The sequence below is a fragment of the Gymnoscopelus braueri genome (assembly GCF_963280865.1).
Source record: "Gymnoscopelus braueri genome assembly, chromosome: 18".
NCBI lineage: Eukaryota > Metazoa > Chordata > Actinopteri > Myctophiformes > Myctophidae > Gymnoscopelus > Gymnoscopelus braueri.
The window spans coordinates 10,110,212-10,135,346 of record NC_137618.1 but is presented as its reverse complement, the minus strand read 5'-3'; the positions used below and the strand labels follow the sequence as shown (position 1 = coordinate 10,135,346).

The following is a 25,135-nucleotide window of genomic DNA, read 5'->3' as shown; positions in this document are numbered from 1 at the left end:
TCTTAAAATGACACAGATGCTTTCCCAGTGTGAATGGGTTAAAGTAAAATGAGGATAAGCATAGCTCACGGTAACAGTAATGAGTTACCTCTAAACTGATTGTGCTCCAGCAAGTCAAGCTATTAAAAAAAGAGGGACTTTAATCTAGACTGTAATTATCTCGCAGGTTCATAAAATACACTGCGGCCCTCGCACCAAATTGAGTTAGGGTGAGCCGCTGGGAAAAATGATTCAATCAGCGTGAAGCGGCCGCTATGATGGCTTTTTAAACACCGGCGACATCAAGCTAGAGCGATATAAACTCTGATAGGAGGTCACGACATCCAACCGCACGTTTTTTATATTCTTCACTTCATTTAGTGAAAAAAAAAGCCAAATAGCTCAAGCATCAGCAACATTACAGGAGGCAAGTAATAAGCAGTGGGTGGAAGGTAGTTATTATTAAGCACATTTACTTGTACTTAAAGGGATAGTTCACCCCCAATTTTTTTTTCTATTGATTAGTCACCCCATGGAGACTTGAATTCAAGGATAATTTTACATTAGCATCTTTCCGCCGGTCATCAAATTATTGACTCAGGAATGCGACATAAAAAAAAAAATCTCCATGAATTCAAGGCTTCATGGTGTGTGTAATCGATAGGAAGATAAGTGTTTTTTTGGGTGAACTATCCCTTTAAGTGTCATTTTGAGGTACTTTTACTTTACTTGAGTATTCCCACTTTTTGATACAGGCATTTATACTTCTGCTCTGCTGTCTCAGAGGCAAATATTGTACCTTTTACTCCACAACAATTATTTGATATACTGTAGCTTCAGTTACTAGTTACGTTGTTACAAAACATTAACTGATAAATGTTGATGCATTATTATAGGTTTATCCACCCAGCAGCACATAAAGTCATCAAAATCAGCTGCACTACTTTTACCAGCTGCAACAGTAAAGTGATAAACACATGAATGTATTACTAATCAGATAGTGAAATTGACCATTCTGCATAATGATTTACTGCGATGTTTGGTAGACTTTTATTTTTGAAGGTTTCCTGCCCAATTGTCATGTCTCCTGTAGTCTCGCCTGGCCAGACTGTTGCCTCCCACAATTTTCAAATGTTTCCGGTCATACAGTCTGGGACTCGGAAGCTCTGATCATGATTAGAATATAAACCGGATGTGAAGCCTTCTCCCCACTTCTGTTTCGTCTTTACAGTCGCGCAAATTTAACCTAATATAAATACAAATCATCTAAGTATATTTAGCTTGCTGCTTAGCAGAAATGGAAATAAAATAATAAAATGTAAAGATATTTTAAAATATATTTTCGTGAACGGAAGTGCCAGCTTCCTCTCTCGGATTTCGGGAGTTGTAGTTCCAGACTCTATATAGCATTCAGAGATTGTGGAATAGTTGTCTGGCTACGCGAGACTATGTCTCCTGAGACTTATTTTGAAGGGCTTCCCGCCTACAGGAACTCATCAGCCTCAGAGTGTGCGCCGATTAATGTAATCAAGTTCACCTGGTGCCAATGTCCAGTATGAGGCTGAAGGTGCCTTCCTGGCATCAAACAATAACATGGGCTTGGGTGGTAGAGGAGCATTAAGGACTGCACAGAAACTGTGCACAGACAAAATGTTTGTCTGATATGGACCTGGAAGGATGGTCAGAAGGAAGGACGGACAAATATGAAGGACATTGTGAGTTTCCTTGATCATTTAGACTGCTGATCTACAATGCAGGGTTTGGTTGAAATATGGTTTTAATGGTTTTGTATTTTCAGTTGGAACTGATGGACATGCCACCACAACACGAAATTAGCAATTAGCTGGAAGGGGAACAAGGTGACTGTCATTTTTATTGTTTGTCAAACTTGTTGTATTGCTCACGGTTGATTTCTGACCTTATTGTTGGACTTAGTACTTTATTGTCTGAGGTTTATTTTCTATGTATAGCTATGGGATGTAGCTATGGGAAATGCAAATGTATATGGTGCTATTTGATGTATTTATTGATTGTTTATGTTGTGTATTTTATGCTTTCCTTATAGTTTCTATGTTGGGTTCGGATAAAGATTAACGTAAAACTCATCAGTCGGCTTCACCCTATTATCCAGCCGGGGTCTGCTACAGTACGTATATTCAAAATGTTCAATTCAGAACTTTTTCTTGTAAGTATTTCTCCATTGTGGTATTTCTACCTTTTACTTAGACGGTCATGAAACCCTAGGCTGTTTTTGTAGTTTGTTTTCCAGTTCATGTTAAAAACTACAGCTACTGTAAGCAATGCAGCTGCAGTTAAAGGAGAATTTTGGACTAAGGTTTTCTGACCTTTTCTATGATGTTATGATATCTTAGGATGAATGGTACAGTAGAAAAATGTCATAACTCCATCCTGGGTCCGCCACAGCTTAAAACGTGCGTGGATAGGCCTTGCGTTAGATCGTGTATTTTAATTGTTTTTTTTTGTTTTTTGTGTGAGATCTGACGTTCATAGTGACAGAACACTGTCAAAAAAAAAACTATAAAAATAAACTAGAGATTGAAATCTCGTCTAGCGAGACTTAGTTTTTTTTTTTTGGTTGCATAGTGTTCTGTCACTATGAACGTCAGATCCCCCCCCCCCCCAAAAAAAAAAATGCTATTAAAATATGCGATCTAGCGCAAGGCCTATCCAAGCCCGTTTTAAGCTGTGGCGGACCCAGGATGGAGTTATGACATTTTTCTACTGTACCATTCATCCTAAGATATCATAAAGTCATAGAAAAGGTAAGAAAACCTTAGTCCAAAATTCTCCTTTAATCAAATGAATAATGGGTGTGTTAGATGTAGGTGTGCCCAGGGCCATGGGTGTGCCGGTATGCAAGCACAGAAAAGTAGTCAATAGTTTTGTCAATGTACATTCACACAACACATTTTTAGCTGCAGCTGTGTTGCTTATAGCTCCAATGGGAACCTCTGCCTCCGCTGTATAGCTCCGAGATGAGGTTCCACATGCTCGGGTGCCTGTAATAATCTCAGCATTATGCAGACATGCACGTTTTTACCCTGCTGTAGTTTTTATTTAACCTGAACTGGAAAACAAACTGCAATGTCAGCCTAGGGCAGGGGTCTTCAACGTTTTCAGGCCAAGGACCCCCTAGCTGAGAGAGAGATGAAGCAGGGACCCCCTCTATATTGTATAAAATTGTGTTTCAGATTTAACTTTTTTTGTTTACTTGGTCTGCTCTTTTTTCCCTCTACACCAAACACCTCTTTGACAAAAAATAGCCGATCTACAAGCTCGTGTGAGCTTGTAGATCTGCTATTTTTGGCTAAAGTTCTCCTCAGAAAAAAGGATGCTAGAGTTCAAGTGGTTAATGTAAAAAAAAAAAATCATATCACACAAAGATTTGGCGGACCCCCTGTAGTAACTCTAAGGACCCCCTAGGGGTCCCGGACCCCCTGTTGAAGACCCCTGGCCTAGGGTTTCATCCACCTTAAAGTAAAGAATCAGAGTAGTTCTTCCACGGCAGGAGGCAAGTAATAAAAAGTAAGAACATCACGAGTAGCACATTATAATTTAGTGTATTTCATATATTACCCAATATGACAGGGCAATAATGTAATTCTGACAATGGGAGACCAGTGCGAGGGCGTAAAGCGTTTTAATCGTATTCTTGCCCGTAGCTTTATATAGCGGTATAGCAGCGGCGGTGGGTGAGGAGGATAATAACCAGGCGAAGAAGAGCGTTCCCCAGCCACTCGTATATAGCCATAGGTCAGATAAAGCGCAGGTCAACCTCCTGCTGTGTGTATGATGCATGGAAAATTGCGGAGGCACAGGTGGAGATACCGAGAGGTGAGATGCTCTGTCCTGCGGTGAGGAGAATGCGGGGTTGCAAGGTTAACAACACGTTTGTTGTTCGAAAAATGGAAACGGAATTCTACCGAGATCCACATGCACCGTGAGATCCTGAGTGCTAAATGAACTCTGAGAATGTACAAATGGAACCAAAAAGGCAGTGGTGTAAAGTAACTTAGTACATGTACTCAAGTACTGTACTTCTTGAGGCATTTTTACTTTTAGTTGAGTATTTCCAATACTTTTACTTCTACTCCACTACATCTAAGAGACACATGTTGTACTTTTACTCCACTACAATTATTTGACAACTTTAGTTACTAGTTAATTTCGAGATTTTAATTATTACAAAACATACATTAACCACTTCAGCCGATATATACTTTGGCTAATTGAAAATAGCCGATCTACAAGCTCACAACGCGTCACAAAGCGACGTGTTGTGAGCTTGTAGATCTGCTATTTTCAAAAGATTTTTTATACAGTACATGACGAACTTGTGAAATAGGACATACTGCATAATAAGTACTTTTACTTTGGTAGGTTAAGTAAATTTTTATACCAATACTTTTACTCAAGTAAATTTTGAAGTCCGGACTTTTACTTGTAACAGAGTATTTCTTCATTGCAGTATTGATACTTGTACTTGAGTAAACAATTTGAGTACTATTTCCACCACTGCCAAAACGTCTGTTTGGTTCCATTTGTACATTCTCAGAGTTAAAGCTGCAATTCATAACTTTATTTAGTGACTAAAAGGAATATGTTAATACAATATATAACTAACACAACTGCAGCTGGTTGTATTCGGTGTCCCTGCTCTTCTATGAGACGTTTTAAATCTTGTGGTCATGTAGGACTTGAACGTGCTCTTCGCTATAACTCAACTTCTCTTTTTTTTCCTTCTTTTTTGCTGGTGTGGGGGGATCTGGGTTCAAATCCCGGCCAAGACATGACAGCTACAGACAGCAGCTTTAAATGAACACTGAGGATTTGAATGTGCAGTGTTATTGTGTTAATTATAAGTGTTATTGATGTTACAGCCCATACTTCTTTGTGTGTGGTACAAGCTGATTTCCCTGGACACGTTCTAATCATTTGAGGAAACATTTCTCACACCTTGTTAATTATTCACAGCATAATTGTAATAACCGGTGGGTTACTCAGTTGAAGAAGTAGCCATGACAACAGCTTTTAAAAGGGATAACTTTTTATGAATGGCAGACAGCTCGTTAAACGACCACACATACAGACGCACTCAAATCCATAGGGGGCAAGGGAGAGGAGGTGATTGAGAAAATTGAGAAAATAGGACGTGAGGTGGTCTGGTTCATAGAGACCTCATTGGCTGCTGCTGTCCATTGGCGCGATGCGTCATCGCGGCCGCCATATTACCAAGGTCAAGCCATCGGACTCTGTCTTTTCCCGGTGTTTCACCCAGGTCGGCGTGGTTTTGAGGTTAGGTTTAGGCACAGTTTCTGTGAGGTTAGGGTTATAGGGTTAAGGTTATAGGTTAGGCATAGTGTTTGTGAGGTTAGGGTTAGGGTTAAGGTTAGGTTTAGGCATAGTTTTTGTGAAGTTAAAGGTTAGGGCTTTAGGCGCCACCTGGGCAACACACCGAAGGAAGAGGGAGTCCCGTCAAGCCATGTCTCCTAATGCATGTTTGCCCACTGTGTGCCTATTGAAGCAGGAGGTCTCTCAATTAAAATCATCATAACTCACTGAATTGTCAACCGATTTTCACGCAGTTTGGTTTGTCACAAATGTCATACATGTAGTTACGTTATGATATAGGATTCTTTGTTAAATAAAAAAAAGAAGAAAAAAAGTATAAAAGTAAGTTTTTATATATGACTCAGGCATATTTCTTGCATTGGAGTTATATGGCAAGCTGACCTAGATGATATGTTGTTGGCGACGTTGATGCATGGCCCCAGTGGCCTATAAGACATCTAAGTATTTACGTTTATGGTCTGCTTGTCAGAGAGGCAATGAGTCCATCCCTGTCTTAAAGGTGCCCTTGATTAAAACTCTATACCCCTTCCTCTGATCCTGTATGTCCTCTATTTACTCCAGCATGCGAACGCGTCTCTCGCATAAAAATAAATGATCAACAAGCTAACGGCGTGTCTCGTCGCGACACGTTGTTAGCTTGTCGATCGGTTCTTTTTTGGCAAGTGGTTCTACGGATTATAAATTAAGCTTCGCAGATGATGGTGTGCCTCGGGGGCATACGTTAAGAAGCAATTTCCTAATTACAGTACATCCGGCTACTCTAATGAAATACTTCATCACTCTGCATTTAAATTCGCCAGACATAGCTATGGTTGGCGGGCCACTGCCGGTAAATCAGGTGTGTCAGCTCTCCAGCACAGAGCTCTGCTCTTCATTCCCTGTGACAGATTTAAGTACACTTATTAAGGGCCGGTTCAAACCGCCTATCAGACGCAGCCATCAGGCTTCAAGTGAGCTAAACGCTCAGGAGGCATCGCACTCAGGTTGCCCGATTCCCATGGCTAACAGATTTCGTCACACGACTGAGAACAATCACACCCTTCTTCTTGATGTCAGTTTTTGGGAGGTGAATCTTTGGATCATGGAAGAACCGTACCAGTCTATATTTTAACTTAGCAGAGATTGCCTCTGTCGTCATAACATTTGTGTACGTGAGTTATACCAAACCCATTATATACGAGTACGACTCAGGCATGCAGTATTTATTGCGTTGGAGTTATGGCAAGCTGACCTAGATAATATGGTGGCAACTGTTGATATATGACTCCATAGCGGCCATTGAGACATCTAAGTATTTATGTCTACGGTCAACTTGTCAGAGAGTCCCTGTCTAAAAGTGTCCTTGAGTAAGAAGCCCTGCCTCTGATCCTGCCTGTCCTATATACTTGTTCGTTCACCATCGTCATCATCAGCAACATATCAACAGGTAAATGATGATATGTTGCTGATGATGACGATGGTGAACGAACAAGCACTTTATGCCGGCACTTTATATCCTAGCACTTTTTCTGGACGTAACCTTTATTTTTATATTTTTATAGTCTATTCTATACTTGCACTAGATGCGCCCAGGTTTCTGTTTATGCTATGATGTTTCACGTCTGTTGTTGTCCTGTACTGTTTGTATGTTTTAAACCACCACCTCTTTGCTGTAAACCTAATTGCCCTCTTGGGACATTAATAAAGACCTTGAACCTTGAACCTATACTGCAGCACCTGACCTGAGGGTGTCCTTCGCCAAGAAGAACTGATCGACAAGCTATCAATGTGTATACTAGTAGATCTTCATACATGTTTTTAACATTCACTGTCATTCATGAAAAACACTACAAGACTTTAAAGTTACTAGGTTACAATTCACAATTAAGTCACTAGACCATCTATTACTTTGCCAGTCTCTCAGAAGCTGCTGGACCGATCGGCATCAAACTTTTCGTGCGGACAACGCAATGCTTTGCATTTTCTTCAAAACACACGTTTACTACTCCTACAGATGTTATCCAAAACTCACACAAATCTCCTGTGTTTCAACCTTGCTGTGACACCTTCGTCTTATCTTATCTTATCGTACTCAATGGCCACAATGGGAACACATCATCTAAAATGTGAAGTTTGCATGAAAAATCTATATCATCAAGGCTAAATGGTTGTTATTCATACCTATATGGTAGCGTCCTTCCAACCAGCCCTATCTTGACCATCAGTTATATCGCTAACTGATGGTCAAGATAGGGCTGGTAGTTTGGCTGGCATATAAGAAAACTCCCCATAATCCATTACTATAACAGAGTAAATCCTCTCAGAGACTTAGAAGAAAAAGCTTGGATCAAGTGTTTTCTTGCATCATCTCTAGACCTACACTTTACAGCACAGTATATTCATGCAAAAATGTATGCATTATTCATACATTTGGGAACTAACAGAAAGCACGAGAGAGGCAGACGTCTTATACCAGTGGAGACGACATGAAACAAAGTGGGCAGAACAAAGCCCAGTTGTCTGGGAAGAAGGCACTAGCTGAGACAATTAAGAGGGTTTAAGCTCTGCTTATAAACTTTCTACAGAGACATGGTGGAAAAGGTTGGAAAAGCCGGGTAGTCGATAGACTGGCACCATCATGCTTAATACGGCATTAACAAGCCTGGCATGGAGGTTTGGGCTGCTCCCTCTTACATCCCGCCACCACGAACCTCCATTCCCCCCCCCCCCCCCCCCCCAAAAAAAACTAACGCTGACGGAGAGCTGAGGAGAGCATGAAGGAGGAACTGTTGATTGGGGAAAAAAGCAAAAGAGAGAGAGTGGGCAGGATGAGTGGCTGAGCACCAAAAATAGCCGATCTACAAGCTCACAACACGTCGCATGGTGGCGCGTTGTGACCTTGTAAATCCACTATTTCCGCCGCACGACTAAGTACAGCATGAATCAGGCTTAAGGGGCTGGATCCTTCCATTGTCTGGAATCACATTCATTATTAACCAAACCTCCTCAGTGAATTGAGACAAGTGTTGCTTATCAGCGGGGGGGCTTTGCTTCTGGGAAAGCCACTGTGGAGGTGCAGCAACTTGCCGCTGTACCAGAGAGCGTTGCAAACACCAAAAGAGGTATAATTAAATTCCCCCCATAAGTACAGGATTTTCAAGGCTTGAAATTACTTTTTCCAAGGCCCCAATTCTGTTAAATTGCTTTTTTTCGCCCCTTCTCTCTCTGTCTTTTTTTTTCTTCTCTTAATCCTTGTGGGCTTTCTTCATGTAACGCCAAGGGAAAAAAATGTTGATGTTAAATTTCATTTGGAGACTCCAGTTATACAAATGAGAGCTGTGACACGAGTGCTTAGTGGACTGTGGACGCACACACTATACATCTCTCCAACAAAAGGACACTGACATGCCAGGATATCAATACATAGACCGACTATCCACTGTCCAGGTGGTTGAGTCAGCAGAGCAAGCGCCCAGACCACCCATTGAAAAGGGGATAGACACCCTCGGCTGATATGGCAATGAACTACCTCGACCTACCTAATCCAATGCAACTCTGCAAGGTGGTATATATGTTACAGGGAAATTGGCATTCGTTGGGAAATTGGAAAGGTATGCTCGTTTTTAGGCGCGGGTCTTTGATGCGAGGCGGAGGAGCGCTGAAAATAAAATGGATAATATGAGAGAAGGTTGGATAATGAAGCGGTTAGCCAAACTGAGAAGAGTAACACTGTATTTTTAACTCGCGAGACGGTGATAATAGTTATTGTCCATGACGGAGGAACGCCGACTCAGCAGACCTTGAGGCCATGGAGTGCCCGCGCCGACCGGCCGATGGTCTGCTAGTCGACTCAGCGCCGTCCGAGTTGTAAACCGATAGGGGGAGAATAGATCTTTTCATGGGTTACTATCCACGACACTCTCTAATTAGTGTGCATGCGTGTGTGCGTGCGCGCGCGTGTGTGTGTGTTTGTGTGTGTGTGTGTGGGGGGCTCTAGTGTGGCTTGCATTGGCCTCTAGTGTTGGTTCTACAGAATTGCCTAGTAACAGGTGTGTTGATTACATAGACAGATTAACGTGACCAGTCGCAATCAAAGTGAATCGATAACAAAGGGGGAAGCGAGGGGGGGTGAAAACGAGCGCTCCTTTTTCAATTTCACTGTTTTTCCAATTTACCTGTAACATATACAGTAACTCTGTCACTATAACTATACAACTGTCAGTTGTTTTCCATCATATTTTCCCTTACCCCCTTTTATTTCCATTGCAGCTCTGTTGATGTGAATGAGGGCTTGTGCTGTCTGCTGCTCCCTGTAGATGGCACAAGCTTGCAGTAGCAGGGTAGTGGCCATAGTGGCCATAATCTGGGTCAATAATTGACTGGAGTGTACAAGTAGTATGGACATTGAACAGGGGGAAGTAGCCTGTGCAAAGGTCAAACCCCTGAGCAATATTATTGCCAAGTGTGGAGGCAAATGGAGAACAAGTCTGCTGTGGGAATGCGAATGCACAAACCAATTATAGTACTATAATAATGGCTCACTGTTAATCATCCGTTGCTTACTGCAATACAGACAAGGCTCAGTCATTCTGCATAACCTTTTCAATTAAACAAAACCTATTATGATATCTTTCACTGGAACATTTTCTCACAATAACCATTCCACAGTGCCTGCATCAATTGCTGTGATGGGGCAGAAATTCATGACTAAAAATTGTGTTTAGAAAAGTTACAAATATACCAGTGAAACATGATATCAAAAGTAACTTATTTTTAATACACTTAAACTTTATATAATTAGTTGTCCGGGGTGCACCAGGGCTCTATACTAGATCTCTTCCTTTTTTACCTCTGCAGTAGGCTACACCATCTCTTCGCTGAAAATAGCTAATCTGCAAGCTCATAACATGGCGTAACGCGACACATTGTGAGTTTGTTGATCGGCTATATTTTCACTGATTGTTCTCCCCAGAATAGGGACACTAGAGCTCATGTGGTTAAATTGCTAAAGTTACACCGAATGACTTTAACTTAAAAGTGAGTGGTAACTTGATAGACAGTAACTCTCGACAAAAGGCTTTAGAAAGGTGATTTTCTCACTTGATTGGGACTCCAGGACCTTACAGTACGTCTTTCTACTTTTTGTCCCTCCACTTGCCACTAAAAAGAGCACTCGTCAAGCCTTAAAGGGCAGCCTGGTCGATTCATCTTCATCTAAAAAAGTGCACTTCCAATTCTTAACTCCTCACTCAACACGCATCTTTGATTAAAGGTCAGTACAAAAAGTATCTCTCCCCTTAAATGCCCCTGACGGCACTACCTTTGCTTTCATTGCTTCATGAAAGACAGTGGAAATGGAGTGGGACATTTTGCGATAAAATTTGGCAAGGAAATAACTGTACATAAAACCGATTTGTTTGATTGGCTCTGATGGTATTTCTATCTCAAATTGACTACTAACAAACATTACTTTTTATCTGCTTACCCATCCAAATAAATAGCTGTGCTTGTAGAGGGGCTATTTTTGAACAGAGAGAATCTCTGTTCTAAGGGGTTGAGTTTTAGGAATGTCCTTTAGCCCCGCCCCCCTATAAATAAGAGATGGAGTGAACGCCCACAATTCAACGTCACAGGCCCATTTCAACTAGAGGCAGGGAGACAGGCAGTCGCATGCTTCTCGGCCCCAGCAGAGAGACAGAGCGAGACACGCAATTTGTTCCGTATTTTCATAAACATCCCCCCCTGTTCATCAACACTGAATTTAACAGTAATGAACAAAATACAACACGCAACACAAGGAGAAGGCCAGAAAGTTTGTCGTAGGACCCAGGTTGGACCTCCAGCGCCATTATGTTCAGTCTTCTGGCCGCACTGTCGTGGAAAACGGTAAACGAAGACACGCGCCAAAACACGTCACCCCCATTTCTTTCGCAGACAAGCGGTTATTTTATTCTTGTATTTGTTTTACTGAGGAATGAGGATAAGGTTAGAAATATAGTTTTACTGAGGTTAAGTTTAGGAATAAGGTTAGGTTTTGGCACCGTGAGGTAACGTCTAGGAATAAGGTTAGGTTTAGTTTACTAAGCGTTATCCATCATCTCCCTCTTCTCTTTGTGTGATACTTCCATCACTTCACATTAGAAGAAAAAAAAAATGCACCCATGAAAAAAAATAATATATATATGTTTTTAATGTAACAAAAACACCCCAAAAAAGTAACAAACCCGGTGAAAAACCGCACACGCACGGGACACATGCACGCGCGCTGCACGCTCGTGCATTTGTCCTGGGGGGGGACCCAAAAACTGTCCTTTGCCTAGGGCGCATTCTGACATTAACACGGCCCTGCATGAGGGGACGCTGAACCCCTAATTGCTCCCGACGAGCAGGTTGGTGCCTTGCATGGTTTCCTCTGCCATCGGTGTATGAATGTGTGTGAATGGGTGAATGTAATGCACAATCATTGAAAAGCCCCTTGGATAAAGACACTACATAAATTTACCATTTATTTTACCGTTTACAAGTGCATGCTGAGACTGACGTCTTCTCGTTACGCTGAACTCCAAACCAAATGTTAAGATGCCAGGGCGGAAACAGAGAGTCCTCCTGAGGCTCGTCTAACCCTTACGACTGATCTCATTCCATTATTCCAACATTAATTCAACGTGTCGCCTCCGGGCTCCGTACACTTCCCTGTCAGTGGAGGGCCAAAATAAATAAAATAAAATAAAGTCTACAGCACACAGCGAGGACTTCGATGTTCAGTTAACCACATTAACCCGGTTGTCCCAATTTTGGGTTTGTCATTTTGGGCTTTCAAAAGTTCAAAGATTTTAAAATGACAATTTTGACTGTCACTCATAACCTGTCTGTTCCGCATGGTTCTCCTCAATGGCTTGAGCAATTGATTTGTACTTGCACACAGGCATTGACCATTAGCACGTGCACACAACCACGATGCCTGTTTTTTACTTTCCCAGAGACCAGAGATTCGGAGTCCGGGCTATGGGATCTCGTAGCCACTGGCCAGACACTGCCACACTTTCTGGCAGAATACACACACACGCTGCAAAGGACTTTCATTTATGGCCCGTGTCCACACAAACTGTGTTTTATGAGCGGTATCGAGGGCACTTTGGATATCGTCTTCATAGCACTAGCACGTAGATAGAGCAATGTTCAAATCCAGGTTGTGTTATTAGCAGACATAGCTTAGTTCAAACAGCTTAAACATCAACTTCTCATGCGATGCGTAACATCAGGGTCTTGAGCTCTGCACAGTGTTGTCCTACTATAAAATGAAGAAAACCTCGGTCTGTCTGGAACCGCGTTTTATCCTCAGTGGGTTGACCAATTGATCTGAACTTGCACACTTCCATTTCCCCAGATTTAAGCAGTTTATTCGCATTTTTGTGAACGGTCCTCACAGACAATGGGATTATTATTTTTCAAAACTATCTACTGTCTATATGAGGACCCTTTCAGGTCCATTTGGTTCAATTTGTACACTCTCGAGGTTAATCGGAAGGTCAGCGGTTCAGGGACACACAGAAAGGTGTGCTCATTGTACAGAACACCCCTGTGCGCTGATCATGTTCATCATTCTGAGCAGCCATCAGCTGGGTGAAGCTGAAAGTGATCTTCTTCCCCCACGGGATTAAAAGGTCTACCTTTTGAAATGAACACGGAGGATTTAATGTAATGTTTCAAGGTTAGGATGGAGAACACATGGATGATGCAGTACGGAGCAGTATGACGCATGGCAGAGCCGGCCTCCAGCACCCGCCCCCGCCCCCCCCCCAAACCCCCCCAACCCCTCATCATATGAAAGATAACGCGAGAAGCAGCATAACTCATAACGATGGAGTCGGGGTGAGAGAGCAGAGAGGAGAACACGCGCCCCCTGCCTCTTATCTCTGACAATTCCTCACAGGGAAACCAAAGTCACAAGCATGCATGCGTGGCGATAAAGACACAAGAGCAGGGAGAAAGAAAAAAACTCATTTGTTTGCATGTGTGTGCGTGTGTGTGTGTGTGTGTGTGTGTGTGTGTGTGTGTGTGGGGGGGGTTACGGGGGGTTATATCTTGCATTATTTACATTACGATACGTCCACTCCTTCTAGAAACACTGTGCCAGTACGGACAATAACCTTATGCATGTATACCTGTTACTACAGTATTTAGGCCTACTGTATGCTGCTTTATGTACTGTATAACTGGCTCATAAGGCACCATTACCATTCTCATGAATATCTGGAATATCTGACCTGCTTGTATATATTTTCACTCTACTAATATTAGGAATATTTCTTTCTTTCGGTCTATCTCTATCAGGCCCAGCCCAATTCGTGCCCTATAGGCAAGCTTTCTCTTATTTTAATTATATACATGATACAGTATCATTGTGTGTGTGTGTGTGTGTGTGGGGGGGGGGGGGGGTTACGGGGGGTTATATCTTGCATTATTTACATTACGATACGTCCACTCCTTCTAGAAACACTGTGCCAGTACGGACAATAACCTTATGCATGTATACCTGTTACTACAGTAGGCCTACTGTATGCTGCTTTATGTACTGTATAACTGGCTCATACGGCACCATTACCATTCTCATGAATATCTGGAATATCTGACCTGCTTGTATATATTTTCACTCTACTAATATTAGGAATATTTGAATATCTGGCCTGTTTCTTGTCTCTTTCTTTTGGTCTATCTCTATCAGGCCCCGCCCAATTCGTGCCCTATAGGCAAGCTTTCTCTTATTTTAATTATATACATGATACAGTATAACAAAAGATAGCGTGCATTTCTCACCTTCTTTCCACTAAACTGCATGGCCAATGGCCAGGCAGTGCTAGCCTCGCACTGTCAGTCGCGCATGCAGCAAATGATGTGCGATTGAAAGAGGGTTGGAGAGAGTTGAATAACCCCTTGAAATAATAATAGGCAGTCTACATATTATGTTTTTACAGCTTTTAGCTTAGGTATGACAATAGGCTTTGCGATGAATAGTCCTATATGGTCATTGGTCACCCACCCTACTGTATGACATACGAGATCAATCAACATAACAGGCAATACAAATGACATATAGGGCAACGCAAGACAAAACATTACAGGCTAATACAAAAATTGTAAACCCCTGATAATGTCATCGTAATCCAAAGAGCTTCTAGTTCTTTTTCGAATGAGAAAAGTATCAAGTTCAAGCGTCCAGTCATGGTGATCTCAGGTGCTTCTGTATTCTGTTTGTTGTGGAGAAAAGTCTCTCAACACAGCAGAATGTTAGAGGATGGTTATGACAGTGGCGGGTTTGGAAAAAAATGTATGTTCGCAGGACAGCTGTCCAGTAGGCTACTACTCGATTATTGTGGGGAGTTAATTCCTGATAGGCTATTCTCTTTGATGTTCTAGTAATTTCAGGGAGACAGCGGGTGGTGGTGCGTTGTCCTTCTGGACAGCGGAGCCGTTTTTTTTTTCCGGCGGCGGCATTGCTGTTTCAAGAATCAAAAATCAAGAATGAGGGACCTTGTTGTTCTGTGCTGTTTATACTGTGTGTGTCATGACGTCTCAAAGCGGGTTTGTGAACGGGGAGAGAAACAGACACGTTCACATCACAAAAGAATCTCAGAATGCACATTGACACTCACGAAAGACTCAAGACATCCACCAGACAGCCGTCAGGAGGCAGACATGCAGGCAGAATGCATAGAGGCTGTCTGTCGGCCTTGAGTCAAGGGGCGATAGCCTACTTATCAAATACACAAACATCTGCCCATGGCTGAAGGAAGGCACAGCTTCACTCAGGTAAGGCCCGGGACTTACTGTGCCTAAAGTAAATCCGTGCCTGCTAGTGTCCCCATGCTGGGGGCGAACATTCGATAGATATGCTAAATCCAAAGGTGGACAAGAAATAAAAAATAATTGCTCCATTGATTAGAAATTGATGATTAAAAATATGCTCCTCATTGACTTACATTGTACGGTGAAACAGCTCTCAAAGTCACTCTTTTAGCACGTAAACAAACACAAAGCTGATTTAGACAATATAGAACATCATCTGCAGTACTGTTTATTTTTTAAATAAAGACATTTACTTCCTGATGATTTTACTATTTGAAGATTCGGATCCGGATCCGCGGATCCAGTCCTATTAAAAATAGCTAAATCAACAGGAAGTAAAACATTTTATTAAAAAAATAAACTTTGTGGGGCTTTGATGTTCTATGTTGTCAACTTTGTTTACGTTCGTTTATGTCAATATGTAAAGCATATTCTTAATTCTCAATTTCTAATCAATGGAGCAATTATTTTTTTATTCTTATTCACCTTTGGAGTTACATCATGGCAAGCCAACCCAAACCTCTACAGAAGTGGTCTTGCCCTTTTTAAGTGGTTAAGCGTCTTGCTCAGGTACACTTCAACACATATACTGGTGAACCGGGTGTCGAACATGGCGGCTAGGCTAGCTACCATCCGATTACCAGACGGCATCTGTACCCACTCAGCCACGGCCGCCAACAAACAACGACGGACCTGGGCGTTGTGAATACATGGTGTCATACAGAACAGAATCAAAGGTTTGTTCAGAGCCGGTTCACCGCGTGGGCGAAGGCGATGTTATTACACTACCTCCTGTTAAGATAAAATTACAATCAATACTGCTCTGAGAGCAAACAGAGAAGAGGACTTGTTGCATTGCATCGCTGTGACCTGTTACAGATTCTGCTTTGTATCCCGCAAAGGGTACATGTACAGTCCAATGGAGACGGGATCGGCTACACAAAGACACTTTGTATCGCTGTCTCTGCCCTGCTACAAAGTATGCCGTGGCCTCACATACGCCACACTGAAGGAGATTATGATGAGCTTTTTTTGTGTCTCTCTTTCTTGATTGCTATTGATTTCTTATTACCCGTTGGCAGTGGTGGAAAGAGTACTCAGATGTTTTACTTAAGTAAAAGTAGCAATACCACAATGTAGAAATATACTCTGTTATAAATAAAAGGCCAGTGTTAAAAAATGTACTTCAGTACATCAAAACATTTGTCAAATTTTATCAAAAATTGCAGATCTATAAGCGTTGTAGATAGGCTATTTTCTAATTATAAGATAGGGTTTTATTAAAGGTTATTAATGCTGATGAGAGAGGATGCGTGCGTGCGTGCGTGCGAGCGATAATAATCTAAATGTGAAAATGTACTAATAACTAAAGCTGTCAAATAATTATAGTGGGGTAATAAGTACAATATTTGCCTCCGAGCTATTGGTAAAGTAGAAGTATAATGTATATAGAACAAATGGAAATACAGTATAAGTACCTCTAGTTTGTACAGTAATTGAGTAAATGTACTTAGTTACTTTCCACCACTGTCCATTGGTAAAGTGGAGGCAGTGGCTGTGAATTTAATGATGACTCATGCCAAAATACTTTTTCTCTCGCACCCTCTGGGCTCAACTTAAAAAGCGAGTAATAAAGCAGTCATAATAAGCGTGGCCTTCTCGCTGAGCCTTCCTTGAATCACCTTTTGTAACCGTGAAAATGAGTCATTTGGGCGGCATTAATGGAAGAAAAGGGGGAGACTCCATTTTGGGGAGATTAAATCCCCCTTTTGATTGGATGGAGGCGATGGGGCTCCGGTCTGGAAACGTATGAGAGTCAGAGACGAGCTATACTGTAACCATCATCCCTGATAAAAAGACTAAATCAAATCATCAAAGCTCATTAGAGCAGCCGAATGAGAAGACACAATGACGGAGTGAGTTTGATTGGGATTTGAATGGTCTTTCACACCAGACAACTCTTCCAGAATCTTTGAATGCTACATAGAGTATGTACTGTAACTACTGTACGCCTCCTGAACGTGTGAATGGAAGCTGTCATCTGTTGATCTTTTTTTAACTTTTTTTTGGGGGGGATTTCTTCTCTTTTCTTCACGATTTTTAAGGTACATTTAACGTACATCCGCTGTAGTTTCTTCGCATTTCCTGACCGTTTCCCAACTGTTAGGTAGAAGCATTTGAAAATTGTGTCAAATTACGCTTTTTTACACATTTTTAGTTTTTTAATATTACCAATACCGATATGAATTTGGGGGTACTCGACATGAAACCCTACTGTTGTAGGTTGGGCAGGGTGGTAACAGGAACGCTCGCCCCAAAACACACTCAATCAACCACTCGCCCCCAGCGGTTCTTGTAATCTTGTATTCGTTTTACTGATGTTAAGGTAGGAATAAGGTTAGGTTTAGGCATAGTTTTACTGAGGTTACGTTTAGGAATAAGGTTACGTTTAGGCATAGTTTTACTGAGGTTACATTTAGGAATAAGGTTAGGTTTAGGCATAGTTTTACTGAGGTTACGTTTAGGAATAAGGTTAGGTTGCCGGATTTGACCCGGGGCAAACGCGTTTTTGGGGCGAGCGTTCTTGTATTCGGCAGGGTGCATCCATGCAATCCTACTAAACTGGCTCGTGCTTCTAGACAACATTCCACGGTTCCACAGGACAGACAATGAAAGAAGACGGCTACTTTCACATTCCTGTCGTCAGTGGGATGCCACAGCAGTGGTTACCAACCTTTTCTGGATCAGGGCCCACTTTACAACAATTTAGGTGGTCGTGGCCCATCCAGTAATGCAAACACGCAAACACGCATGCACGCACGCACGCACGCACGCACACACACACACACACACACACACACACACACACACACACACACACACACACACACACACACACACACACACACACACACACATTTTCATGTCAAGGACCCCCAAGATGTATTTGGTCGCGGACCCCCATCTCAACAGAAGCAAAGATTAGAGTAAAAAATGTTAAAAATATGTATATTCATCGATTTGCACACATTTTTAAGATTTTTCCAAAATAGCAGATACATACTTTGTGAGTTTCTGTACTTTACTTGAGTATTTGTATTTTTGGATACTGCATTTCAAAAACAAAGTACTTTGAACTCCACTCCACTACATTTCTAGGGAGGGGAAAAGTGCATCATGAATCAACCACCTAAGCCCTATTTCAAATACGCAGGACGCTCAGCAAACTAAAGCGAGCTTGCAGATCAGCTATTTTCAGTATTATTGTACTTTTTTTGAGAATGTAGTAGAGTAGTTGAGTAACATTTGACCAGAGAGGTATCTGTACATTGACTCAAGCACTGGGGTTGAGTACTTTGGTCATCATCTAGTGGCTACTCCTCCTCCTCTCTGCCCATCAGCAGCGGGCTCAGGGGCCGTGGTGCAGGGCACACCCTCCTGGCATAATTAAAAGGAAACGGGTTCAAGCAAGCATGTCCTTTCAATTAATTTCGCCCAGGGTGTTTTATTTTTTTATATATATTTTTTTTTCCCCCTGCGATTCTGTAGACAGGAGTGGATAATTGACACGCTAAAGTAGAAGATAAATAATGACGGTATTTGGAGGATGAAGCTGGTTTTAGGTTTAGAGGTTTAGAGTTTTTTTTTTAGAGGCATCGAAGGCTGGGGCTGGGGGGAGGGGGGGGGGGGCGCGCACCAGTGGATCTTGAGCAGCCCCCAGTGGTAGGCTCGGTGATGACACCCTATCAGACGGCTTGTGATTTGACTGCGTGGGAGATAAGAGTGGCACACTTGTTCTGCCTGACAGTGGTGTAAAGTAACTAAGTACATTATTTACTCAAGTACTGCACTTAAGTACAATTTTGAGGTACTTTTACTTTACTGGAGTATTTCCAATTGTCTATACTTGTACTTCTACTCACTACATCTCAGAGGCAAATATTTTTTAACTTTTACTCCACTACAATTATTTGAAAACTTTAGTTACTAGTTACTTTGCAGATATAAATTATTACATTGTAAAACATACATTAACCACTTTAGCCCTATTTTATACCTAGGCTATTTGAAAATAGCCGATCTACAAGCTCACAACGCGTCTTGTCGCGACGCGTTGTGAGCTTGCAGATCTGCTATTTCCCAAAAAATTGTGCCTTTACTTTTGGTACTTTAAGTACATTTTGAAATAAACACTTTTGTATTTTTACTCAAGTCAATTTTAAATTTTACTTGTAACACAGAGTACTTTTACATTGCAGTATTGATACTTTTACTACCACTGAGTAAACATTTGAGTACTTTTTCCACCACTGGAGATGGTCCCAATGCCATGCTCTGCGCCAATCCATAACATCAATTCTCTCCCTTTTCTCACCCATTTTCTCCCCAGTTTAGTCGTTACGTCCAATTATTTCCTCCCTGCACACATTTTCTGTGTCGTCACTGCTGTCGTATCCTACTGACTCACCTGCCAGTGAGGAGCCCCCACCGGGAGGACGTAGAGCCTTCGTCCTACTCCTCCCGGCCAACACTCCTTGCCGACAGGTGCCCACCCCCCCCCCCCCCCCCCCCTCAGCCTGTAGGATTACGTGCAATGACCGATATCACCCTAACCCCGCCCCGCCTTCCCTCCCCGTGAACACGGGCCAATTGTGTTTGTATATTAGTCCAGGGGTCTTCAACAGGGGGTCCGGGACCCCTAGGGGGTCCTCAGAGTTACTACAGGGGGTCCGCAAAATCTTTGTGTGATATGATTCTTTTTTTTTACCTTAACCACTTGAACCTTAGCATCCCTTTTCTGAGGAGAACTTTAGCCAAAAATAGCCGATCTACAAGCTCACAACGCCTCGCGCTGCGAGGCGTTGTGAGCTTGTAGATCGGCTATTTTTGGCAAAGAGGTATGGGTGTAGAGGGAAGCCCAAGAAAACAAAAAAAGTTGAATCTGAAACACAATTTTATACAATATAGAGGGGGTCCCTGCTTCATCTCTCTCTCAGCTAGGGGGTCCTTGGCCTGAAAACGTTGAAGACCCCTGCATTAGACGCTCGACAAAGCCAGATTCTCTACCTTTATAACCACATGAACCCCAGACAGTGTCCCTATTCTAGGGTTTGACTGATTGATTGACTGATTGATTGATTGATTAATTGATTGATTGAATACTTTATTTAGAGCTGTGAGGAAAAAAAGCACATGAAAGTAAACAGTTCAAATACAAGGTCAACTAATAAGGTTAATAACTATCTTATAAGTAGTTTATTAACTGTTAATAAGTATTTAATGAGTTGTTTATTAACTGTTAATTAATGTTTGTTAATAGGACGTTCGTTTAAAGTGCTACCAAAAAAAAAGCCTATGGCTTGTTTCAATTGGGGTCCTTTGTACTCAATTCATAGGGTGAACATTCGGTGCAAAATAGCAGAAGATGGCAGATGTACGAGCCGGACACATCAGCCGATCTACAAGGTGACCCAAATGGACCCAAGGTGACCTCAATGGCACGCAATGGACCCTTGGGTTCCATTTGCACACTGGGCAGGGTTAAATTACTGCAACACTCAGGATTCTGAAGTGCAGACATGTCTGCACCGCACATGCTCATTGTCACACCAAACATTTGTGCCCAAGTGTGACATCAAGCACCATCCGTCTCTCTCTCTCTCACACACACACACTCACACACACACACACACACACACACACACACACACACACACACACACACACACACACACACACACACACACACACACACACACACACACACACACACACACACAGACACAGAGAGTGTCCCTCGGTGACCTCATTTTCTTTGTGGCTCGGCGTGGCCCCGCTGCTTCCAGACAAAATCCATAATTTGTATTTGATGGTGCAGTCAGGCTGGTGCATGGTTGTGTGTGTGTGTGTGTGTGTGTGTGTGTGTGTGTGTGTGTGTGTGTGTGTGTGTGTGTGTGTGTGTGTGTGTGTGTGTGTGTGTGTGTGTGTGTGTGTGTGTGTGTGTGTGTGTGTGTGTGTGTGTGTGTGTGTGTGTGTGTGTGTGTGTGTGTGTGTGTGTGTGTGTGTGTGTGTGTGTGTGTGTGTGTGGTGCAGTCAGAACAGTGTTTGTGGAGGACAGTGCCTCATATTGATGGCTCTCATTTCACATCTACTGAGGACGCCAATTACCCTTTGGAATGTCTCTGGAGGTGCTGCTGGATCTACCCCTCTGTGTCTCACCCTCTGTCTGTCTGTCTCTCTCTCTCTCTCTCTCTCTCTCTCTCTCTCTCTCTCTCTCTCTCTCTCTCTATCCCTCTCTCTCAAACAATCTATCTCTCCCTCCTGTTAACCTTCTCTTCTTGACCCATCTGATTTAGATCCACCCACCCACTCGCTCCCTTCTCTCTCTCTCTCTCTCTCTCTCTCTCTCTCTCTCTCTCTCTCTCTCTCTGTCATGCCCTTCCTCTCTCCATCACTGTCTGTCTCTCCGTGTGTCTCTCTCCTGCCACCTCTCTGTCCTCATCTTCTATTTTTCTACTTTTTCCTCTGTTTCTCTGCTCCGCCCTTCTCTGTCTTTCTGCCTCTGCATTTCTCTTCCTGTATCTAGCCTTTGTCCCTCTGTGCGTGTGTGCGCGTGTGTGCGTGTGTGCGTGTGTGTGTGTGTGTGTGTGTGTGTGTGTGTGTGTGTGTGTGTGTGTGTGTTACAGGTCCCACCTGTTCAGATGTGATCTGTCATAGAAACTAGAGCTGTGTGATGGATGAGATGTATGGTCTGGTTATTATGGCCAGTACTATGTTTTAATAAGCACCCGCAGCTTGGCTCACGCACGTACACACACACACACACACACACACACACACACACACACACACACACACTCACACTCACACGCACGTACACACACACACACACACACGCACACACACGCACACACACGCACACACAAGCACGCTCACCTTCAACAAGCACAAACAGTCGTGTGTGCATATGCACACACAGGCTCCCCTGCTCCCTCTCTGCTTTGGGCTGGTGTGATTGGAGGGAAACCCTCCGGACGCACGCACGCACGCACGCACGCACGCACGCACGCACGCACGCACGCACGCACGCACGCACGCACGCACGCACGCACGCACGCACGCACGCACACACACGCTAATAAATCCTTATTCACAATTGCAGTATGTACAATGGTATGGAATTGTCTTGTCTTCCAAAAATTCCACATTTAGATACAGAAACCTTGTATCTTCATCTTTTTTTATATTTTCATTGATTAATGCCCTATTTTATATTTCATGACAGTGCTTACAGTGTGACACGTTTTGAGCTTGTACATCGGCTATTTACACTACTAGACCGGGCACCAGCCTATAAGGAAGAATTGTGAATGCATGCCCCATCTGGTTTTATTATACCCGTTGTACCCGTCTGTCTGTGTCCCTTTTATGCCCATACAGTATATGGAGATCTCTGCCACTGTCTGTTTGTCTGCCTTGTGTTCCTTTAATGCCCATATATGGAGATCCCTGATGTCATCAGTATACGCCCATATATGGTCATATAGTGGTCGGATTGGAGTATCTGGATAACCGGATCTCCATATATGCCTATATATGATGGGCGTATCGGTCATATCGGTGGTTCTGGACAACTGGCTATCGAGATTCAAAACGCCCTTACAATGTTGCAAACTACGTGATTGCTGCCCTACAGACATGAAATAACAAAACGTATGCAACAGAGGTGTGGTAAGTGACATATTGTGGCTGAATCTAATATCTATAAGTCCATTTGGTCACATTTGTACGGTGTCAGAGTTGAAATAACACTGAGGATTTTACTGGCCACACAACCATAACAAGGTCACCACTGTTAGGGTTTTCCTGTGCCTCTACACCAAAGAAAATATTTTTATTAAGCTATTTCGCAATGTACAGGATTCGCAGAAGTGCTATATCCTGCCTGTTATTTGTTATTCATTATATGAGATTATTTTTAGGTCATGGTACGATGCTCTTGTGTAATCATAGGGGTTTTCACAAATCTCTGTTCAAACACCCACTGTAGGTACGCAATATCACTTCATACTGTCAAGTGCTGGGGCACACAAAGCGTACGTCTCGGTATCAACTGTAGGCACTTTGTTCTCTTTCCTAGTTATGTTTACCTTTTCGTATCCTGTTTCATCAGATCTGACCACTCCTATCATTACAGGGTGTCCTTGGTATTTTCCATCTACCTCTACGAGGTCTGTGACCTCTGTATTATTCCTATGAACCCAATGTCTGTGTATTATTCCTTTTTTAGTATATTTTAATGATTCTGATTTTATGTAAAAAAATTAACTATATTGTACTATTCTACATTTTTCTCAACACCACCACCTCTGATGGAAGGTATGCGAATGTGAAACCGAACATTATGCTAATCGAAATGCACTGCTAATAACAGCTAATAGCCTAATTTAACCAATAACTTGATTATGGCCCCTGTGGGATCAATGGGAACAGTATACGGTAGCAGTTGCAGCAGTTGTACGTGACATGGCAATTATAATGTTGAATAATGCGAGTAATGTCCAACCGCCCGGTTGACAAAGTAGATAAACAATTACTGAGAAACAACTTTTTAAAACTGGGGTTTTTGTCTGCGCCGAATCTAAGATGGAGGCACGTTGCCGATCAGGAACGTGAATGCGCATTTTAAGGAGGCATGGTCACCGCCTCAGTTGTGTCTTTACTGCAGCGAAGGGGAAGGTCGCAGATGGGGCTCGATGCAGAATAGACTCCTTCGCCAAGGCCAACCTGACTTCTCAGACAGAAGAGGGATCTCACCAAGCAGCGAACGGCGTCAGCACAAAGTCATAATGGCCCTCCAGCTCATCTAATCCCAAGTCCGACGGGACTCGTAAAACAGCAACAGTAGTGCTTTTGTCACTAAGTAGTCAGAGGTACTGGGGGGACAATTAGTCATACACGCCACGTCGCGCTGGGCCGGCCCGGCGTGACGGAGGCAGGGAGTTAAGTTATATACCTTGAGCTCCATCGGCTTCTGTGTGTTATTGGTCGGCGGTGCCTTCTCAGCAATCCTCGGGAATTCATCACAGAGCCTGGCGAGTGGGGGGAGAGTATATTACAGTTCAGTGTCATGGGCAGAGAGTGTGACAGAGAGCGAATGAGTTGGGGACTCGTGTTCATGTTATTGCACTGCAGGGAGCTATACGCAGCAGCACCGCTCCCTGCCTAATGCTGCTTTTAAAAGAATAGACAAGAAAGAAAGAAAGAGAACGAGCGAAAGAAAAAACTGCTGCATTCCCTCGGGTCCTACCGAACATTTGTTTTTAATCTTGATAGTGAAGTCAATCGAGGTCTTTCCTAAGTTTGATATTGTTGAAAGTGAGGGAAAAGGCCTCCCCACCCCTGCGTGCCCAGGGGTGAAGCATACAATTCAGTTTTAATTCCCACAAGGCGTTTTCGGAAGACAATAATTTGGATTAAAAAAGTTCTGAAATTAAATTGTGCAAAAGTAGAGGGAATTCAGCATGACAGCGTTATGACAATTTGTGCGCCGTCATACGACAGTGTTGTGCACCAGAAATAGCAGATATACAATCTCACAACCTGTTTCAGAACCATAAATCACGCTTTACATGTGTGTGCTTTTAGGCCGTGGGGGTGTGCGTGGTGGACACAGTACTCAACCCCAGTACAAAAATACATAATTAAAGTTGGCTATGCGCATACACAATGTGCTGTGTTGTCGGTATTACAGGTGTTGACATGCATTTAATCAATTCATTTACTATTTCAAAAGGTATGTACAGTATATGCTCTGTATCTGACGAGCCCTGCAGGAATCGGTGTAACAGGCCTACAAATCGCTGTTGTGAGCCACATATAAGCACGATTTAATTAAGATATGATGGTAATATGTTTGCAAAGTCGAAATGTATAAAACAAAACAAATGTCTCAATG

At 42.7% G+C, this 25,135-nt stretch overlaps 1 protein-coding gene across 1 annotated transcript in view; it reads right to left on the bottom strand.

Moving 5' to 3' along the window:
- LOC308105979 (H-2 class II histocompatibility antigen, E-S beta chain-like) overlaps window positions 1-25,135 on the bottom strand; it is a 487,891-nt gene that overhangs the window by 380,671 nt on the left and 82,085 nt on the right. The window lies entirely within an intron of this gene.